Source organism: Musca autumnalis, unplaced genomic scaffold (assembly GCF_047663935.1).
Source record: "Musca autumnalis isolate F117 unplaced genomic scaffold, ASM4766393v1 scaffold_5, whole genome shotgun sequence".
In the NCBI taxonomy this organism is placed as follows: Eukaryota; Metazoa; Arthropoda; class Insecta; order Diptera; family Muscidae; genus Musca; species Musca autumnalis.
Window position 1 is genome coordinate 92,105,855 of NW_027412088.1, and position 7,183 is coordinate 92,113,037.

Sequence of the window (7,183 nt, forward strand, 5' to 3'; positions counted from 1 at the left end):
CGATAAACGAACAATTAATATGAAATTTTCTACAATTTTGGTGTTTGCAATACATTTCTTGCCTAACTGTATATCCATCTTACCTTAGGCGTTATTATAATACACATACAAAATATCATTTAATGACGGGAAATGTGCGAAAAAACATGAGTGGATAATTTTCACTGTGAGGTAGAAATCGATGTTGTTTAACAATTTTTATTTTTTTATCCAAATTTACCCGAATTTCGTTAATTTTATTTTATTATATTTAAGTTAAGACCCTAATGTAAAAATATAACAAAACTCTTAGCAATCGCAGTTTTAATAAAAGAAACTGAAGTGGATACTTTTGACTGTGATTCACTGTATATTATTTTTAATTTTAGTCATTCAAAGCGAACGCGCCAACAATATATTTTTTCTATTTGAAATTTTTGCCTTTTTAGGCGAAGATCATTTTTAGTATTAATTTTTTTTAATTTATTAATCGAGCATTTTTATTATCTATAATGCAAATGAAAAAGGAAAGCCGACGATTCGAACCCACACACCCACCACTATGTTTGGCTCTGAACGGTAACACCCCAGCAAACCAAAATCGGAAGAAACATCAGAGTTCGGACCGAATTCGGTCCGAAAGTCGGATGAAACGTCCGAGTTCGGATCCGAATTCGGTCCGAACTCTGACCGGAAGTCATATGGCGTGGTTGACGTGTTCTCTGACCGAAATTCGGATGAAAATCGGATGTTTTAGCCGACTTTCGGACCGAATTCGGTCCGAACTCTGATGAACTATCGGATAAATTTCTGATTTATTTACCGACTTTCGGACAGATATCGGTCCGAATTCGGAAGTAAAATCTTATGAAATTCGAAAGTGTTTGCGAAGTCAGATGAACTATCGTATGAAATTCTGATTTATTTACCATCATTATTATGTAAAGATGTTGAAAATAAACAGTTAGTTCATATATATGAAAGTTTATCTACTATAAACATATTAAAGGTTTTAATATCATATTTTGTTGTGTTAAATGGAAAAACAAACTGTGGAGAACAACAAATTCGTCAACACGATCTGTGAAATATGTAAAACAATTGTTATTAGTATACATTTGAAAAAATACATGTCTTCACATGCAAAAAATTTTGATACACATAAAAGTGTTAAGAAACTTAACTTTGGTCATATACAAATATAAAACATATGACTTTCCACGGAATAGTGTTGAAGTTTGACGAAGAAAATCTTTACTTTCATTAACTTTATAAAAATAAAGAAATATGTATGCAACCGATCACTATGAATAACATTTAAGCACTATTATGCATCAACACGCATAACAAAAATAAACCAAATTTGTTCTCCGATACAGAAATTAAAACCCGAGCACTCAATTTTTCGTTTGTACTGCATCAACGCCGCACATCAACAATTACACATTTACAATGTGCGAGCGAAACATGTACAATTCTTTTCTCTCTGCTTATTTACACTTAGTTTTGCCAAAGAAGCACAAGGGAAAATTCCCTTCAGAGAGGGAGAGAGAGAACGGGAAAAAGTTCGTCAGAGTAGTCGGACAGAGTTCGGACCGAAGTCGGTCAGACGCGTAGGAAAAAAATTCCGACTTTGAGCAGACGCGTCGGACGTCCGACATTGTGTTTGCTGGGACGCCGTGACTTTTTTCCTGTGTTTTTCATTTCATACTCAATATGAAAATCATCACCCTGTTCTGTTCCGTCAGTGTAATTTTACCCACACATAAACAATTTAAGCGCTCGCTCTTCTTGGTCGGCTATGCTATAAGGCTGTCAAATTGATTTCTGGTATGTAGGAGTACAGCAAATGTCAACGAGATTAACACATGGCGCAAGCGTACTACATGTTGCAACTTATTATGCCGGGTCAAGAGTTAGCGACCATTCCTAAACTTTAAAGAGGGTAAAATCTATCTGCTTTAGAGGAGCGAATCCTCAAATTCTGGATATGTATGTATGTCGACTATAAGAGCTTTGTTCCTTTACTTTTTTTAAGGTAAAAGTGGTAAAAGAGAAAACTGTCAAAAGAAATTTTTCTGGTAGCCTGTGGTAGAAGAGAACGATATTTTTGCTCTCTCTCCTCTCACTCTTAAACATTGCTTCCAGTTTTACCACTTTTTGGGGTTGGAGCGCTTGGCAGGTAAAAAATGGTAACCTCAGGCAAGTAAAGGAACACAACTAAGGCTGCTTTCTATTCCGTCATGTTTGTCAAGGAGCAGAATATTGCCACGACTATGCTAATGGTCCTTTGTAAAAAATTCTCACCAAGCAGTTCACGATATTTCAGACAAAGAGGCAGCTTACTGACTTTGGAGACCCATGCTCGGAATAAATGGGGTTAGTGGTCAAGTATGGAACTGCCGAAATATGTAATAATATAAAGGACACTGTCAAATCAGAATGATAGTTCCGTATTTCTCATAATAAATGAGGTTGTTCCCACCCAAATTAGTGCACAGTACCGCACTTCGCCAGGTTCATTTCGGCTCAATTTGTGTGACAAATTAAATTAAATAAAAAATCAGCAGACCACACGACTACATCACATCCGAACACATTCTTAAGAGAAAATCAAACTAAATTTCAAAAACGCTTAATCCATTTGAATTTCAGGTAGTAGAACCGAATTACAAGGACACTAGGATAAACTGTTGTGTGGACATGAGCGGTGGAGGCGGCGTGGAATTGAGAAATGTAGGGCGGCGTTTTCAAACTAATAGTGGGAAGAGATAGGAATTAAATAAAAGGAAAAATTATCAATAAACTTACCTACGCAAATCCAATCTTTGTCACGAATGATTGGGGCTTGCCGCCAATTATAAAAATTAAATTGTAGTGAGAGGTTGTAAGATGCGCCTTTACATCATGCGAACCTCGCGCACCTGATGAACAGAAATATGTAAATAGTTGGTCTGTTCCTCTACTTTTGAAAGTGGTAAAACCGGCAAAAGTAGCAAAAGTTGTAATCAGCTTCCATATGAATTGTATGGTGTCTGAAGTAAAGGAACGCTTTTCGAGTAAAAAGTTGTAAAACTTGAAGATTCTTGCACGTAAAAGAACAGAGCTAGTGTTGCCATACACAACCCAATATTGAAGGGTATGTTCAGTGTTTAGAGTTACCCTATTAATCACCCCTGAAAATGTAGCCATTTCAAAACAAGGTTAACGCTATTGTAATATTGTAAGAAACATAAAAAATTGTTGCGTGGGACTGGAGAGATTAATTTTTTTTTAACAGCCGATTTTAAAGGCGAGCTGCTCCTTGCAGACGCTAAACGAAAAGAAACCGGATACATGAGACGGCCGGTTCATTAACAAAATTCACAGAGTTGCCAATCCACAATAATTTAGAAAATACAGCACTGTGGGGATCTATAGGGATATAGAGGGTAGTTCCAGAACGAAACGAAACTACAACGAAAGCGATAAATGTCGGGAAATCTAGGGAAAAGCCGCAAAAGCGGGAAAATAGGCATTGCTTTATGCCCTATAAAAAGGATGACGAGGAAAATGTCTCCCTCATTTTATCCTTGGCATTGTATAAAATAAGCAAGTGTTTTGCAAAAAGCTCTTAACAAAAAAATAAAAAGCAGTAAAAGTTCATAAAAGTATTGACCAAAAAATTCTGGTTTATTTTTTTATTGTGTGCTGGTTGCATGTTTTTTATGCTGTGTTGCGAGGAAATATCTGTAAGTTTATTGGTTTTACAGTGTAAGGCTAGAAGAGAATAGATTTTTTTTATTTTGTGTTAAAGATATCGCCCGTGTGTACATCAACCAAGCGCGAAAACGCTGGCCCCTCCAAGTACCTGCCTGGAGGAGGTCAGCATCCATTTTTGGGAACGAACTTTGGGCAAAGTCCTAACAATTTTGGACAACTCCTAGATAAGTTCTGGGCAACTACCAAACGATTGTTGGACAACGGCTTAAAGCTACTTTTATTGACGTTTAAATACTTTGATGGCTATGTTTTTTTTCTTTTGTCGAGAAAACATCCAAACTTGTGGCGATACTCCTATTTTTATGCGACTCCAAATTTTTGATGATTCTCCAAAATTATTATTGGCTGTGACAGTTTGATGTATTGTGCGTGAAAACTCGGCTGTGGGGTTATTCAAGGCTGGATTTAATATTCCGTGTCCAGGAATTACTGGTGAGATGATGCATGTTTAATAAGTAACTGACCATAAGACCTGTAACAAAAACCAAAATTAATCATCAGCGACAAGGTAACGATTTTGAGTGTTTTTACGTACCGTTTATTATCGATATGAGATCGGAGGTAAAAACGGTCTACCACAGCCTGAAAAAAAAGAAAAGAGCAAATTATTAATTTCGTTTATGCCAGGAAAATAATAGTAGATTTAAAAAAAAAAAAAAAAAACATTATTTTACATTTTATATATATCAACTAGAATAAGTGTGATTGCCCGTAGTAATTAATAATTATTATCTAAGATTTAAATTTGTGCAGATTTCTAACGCCCAATAATTGAGCGTAGGGTTACCCGTTTATGGAAGGATTGATTGGAGTGTTTTTTTTTGTGCTGATTGGACATATGGTAACGTCCATGATCACCCCTTAACAGAGCTCTATTAGGGAGGTAGTAATGATTAAAGTGGCCAGATTGGCAAAACCAAATATCCTATTATCCGTTGGTAGCCTGAGCGATTGGCTCAATCAAACAAACAGGGGGTAGGAATTTTTGGAAAAAAAAAATAATAAGATTGTTTTTATGTTCCATTGTTATGATTAAGTTAAAAAAATGATAATAAAAAAAGTTTAATGTTTGATTGTTTGTCAAAATATGAATGGCTGAATTGTTTTGTGTAAGAGAGAAGATTAAGATGTAGGTTATTGGGTGAGAAGTGTGTGTGGCGAAAGGGGCCCTTTTTGATATTGATGTTTAGGGACAAAAGGGTCATGGTTGGGCGGGCTATGTGTGGGAACATGACACCAAGTTCCCTTGCCATGGTTGTATGTCGTGTTGTGTCGTTTTATTTTGTGTTTGTTTGTTATCACGTCCCTTTTTAATTGTTCGACCCCTAGGGCTAACGGTGGAAGGGTTGAGATCCCCCTGAAAGGATACGCCCCGACTGAGCTTGTCGGAACCCCACCGTAGCGCCGCATTAGGCGGTACGTAACAAAATCAATTTTCGTCTTTTATTTCACAATTAGGTCTGCACGATAACCCAAAAGTTTGTACAAATTTGCACAAACTTTTACAAAATGCTGTTCTATAACAAACTTGTAAAGCAAAAGAGAGCGAATTTGGAGACAATAGTGAGAGAATTTTGGAGAGCTGTGGAGAGTTTTGTTTACATGTTTTTGGAAGGAAAATTTTTCTTGTAAGAACTTGCCAGTTTGATCAGCTGATTTAAATTCGAATGTTTTGTGGCGGACTTCTTGGCAAAAACATAAACAAATGTTTGGTTATCAAAATAAAAAAAACGAAAACGATAACGTAAATAAAATAACTTATTTTGTAGTTTGTGGTGACTACTTTTTTATTTTATTATTTATTTATTTATTTAATCTTTTCCGCCAACTTCTTCTTCAAATCACCTGACTTCTTGCAAGTTTTAGCAAATTGCTGTTCGATAACAATCTTCAAATTTTTAGCATCGAGAGAGTAAAATTGGTGGAGAAACGTTACTGAGAACTTGCTGAGTACTTGCAAGTACTTTTCATATGCGAAGTTATCGTACAGACCTAATTTTTAATTTAAGCTGTGTTCCAGAACTAAAAAGTTTTTACAATGTTTACGACTTTTATGTCATGTTCACACGAGTGTTTCAATTACGTTGTTCGCCTGTCGAACGACGTACACGAATTAACCCGTTTCCACGACAACATTCGTAATTAACAGAAACATAGACAAAATTTTTTTTTAATTTTGTTTCCTTGTTTTCACGTAAATTTCAACCGAAAACACATAAAATGTACATTAAATGAACAGGAAAAGCAATAGACTTTCCTTCAAATGTATCTTCTATATTTAACTACACACATTTCATTCATTTTTTCCATAAATTCTGAATAATTTTGTATTTTTCAATATATTTTTATATGTTTCTATTTTCAAAATCAAAGAGAGAGAGAGAGATGCCAAAACAATGTTTGTGTATACAGACTTTCAGTTATTTGTTTCCTTTTTGTTTCTGATTTTTTACGCTATTTTGAACTAATGGACAAGAAATGTGTGTGGAATTAAGAAGGAAACACAACCATCTTCCTTCTGCATCTATATAAAATGGTTAGTTCATTAATTTTGATTCATCTTTTTCCTTTGTTCTAAAAATTTTCGTGTTTTCAACAAATTTTTCAATTTTGAATTTAGTCATAATTAATTTTTTCGATAAATTCTCTCATTTGTTAGGGATGGGACATACTTTTTCGTCGTTCAGAGAGTATTTCTAATCGAACAACGTAGAAAAATCGTCGTTCGTTCATAGAATTTTGTGTGGGGAAATAAGTAATTTATTCGTAGTTATGGGTCGAACAACGAATAGAGAACGAACGACGTACCGTGGAAACGGGCTATTACACATTTTACTCGAAAAAGCGTTCCCGTACACAGAAAAGTTGTAAAATGTTCACTTCTCTTTAAACAAAAATGGCGCTGAATGCCGCTCTCTTTAAAAACTTTTTACTCGACAAATTTGAGCGTGTAAAAAATAGTAACATGGATGCCGGCGTCTGATTGGCTGGTATGCCGACTTTGACATTTGTTTCAGCTTTTTTGACGTTTTTTCCATTTTTGCGTTCCCGAACTTTTTGAAAAAACTTTTGTGTTACAACAATTTTTCTCTATTTCTCTCTTTTACGAGTTTTACTATTAAAAAGTACGGGAACAAAGCTTTAGTTTTTGTCAGCGTTCGACTTTTTCTTCTGTTTTTCGTCCATTTTCTTCTTCATTGTGAAATAATCGTCAAACAAAAGTCGAAAAATCAGGTCTGCCATTTTTTACCTGCAGAAATTTTGCTGGTAGCCTGTGGTAGAAGAGAAAGCCATACTCGCTCTCTCTCCTCACTCTCTTAAAAATTGCTTCCAGTTTTGCCACTTTTCGGGGTTAAGGAACGTTTGCAGGTTAAGAATGGTAACAAATGGTAAAAATGGTAACCTCAGGTAAGTAAAGGAACACAGCTAATGATAAAACAAG

The 7,183-nt window shown here is 35.3% G+C and overlaps 1 long non-coding RNA gene across 1 annotated transcript; it reads right to left on the bottom strand.

Annotated features, from left to right (window-relative positions):
* Nucleotides 1-3,620: 3,620 nt before the first annotated feature.
* On the bottom strand, nucleotides 3,621-4,350 carry LOC141405691 (uncharacterized). Its single transcript, XR_012413254.1, has 2 exons — nucleotides 4,277-4,350; nucleotides 3,621-4,213 (listed from the first exon to the last, which is right to left on the bottom strand). It is a non-coding gene; the product is annotated as an uncharacterized lncRNA (long non-coding RNA).
* Nucleotides 4,351-7,183: the final 2,833 nt, after the last annotated feature.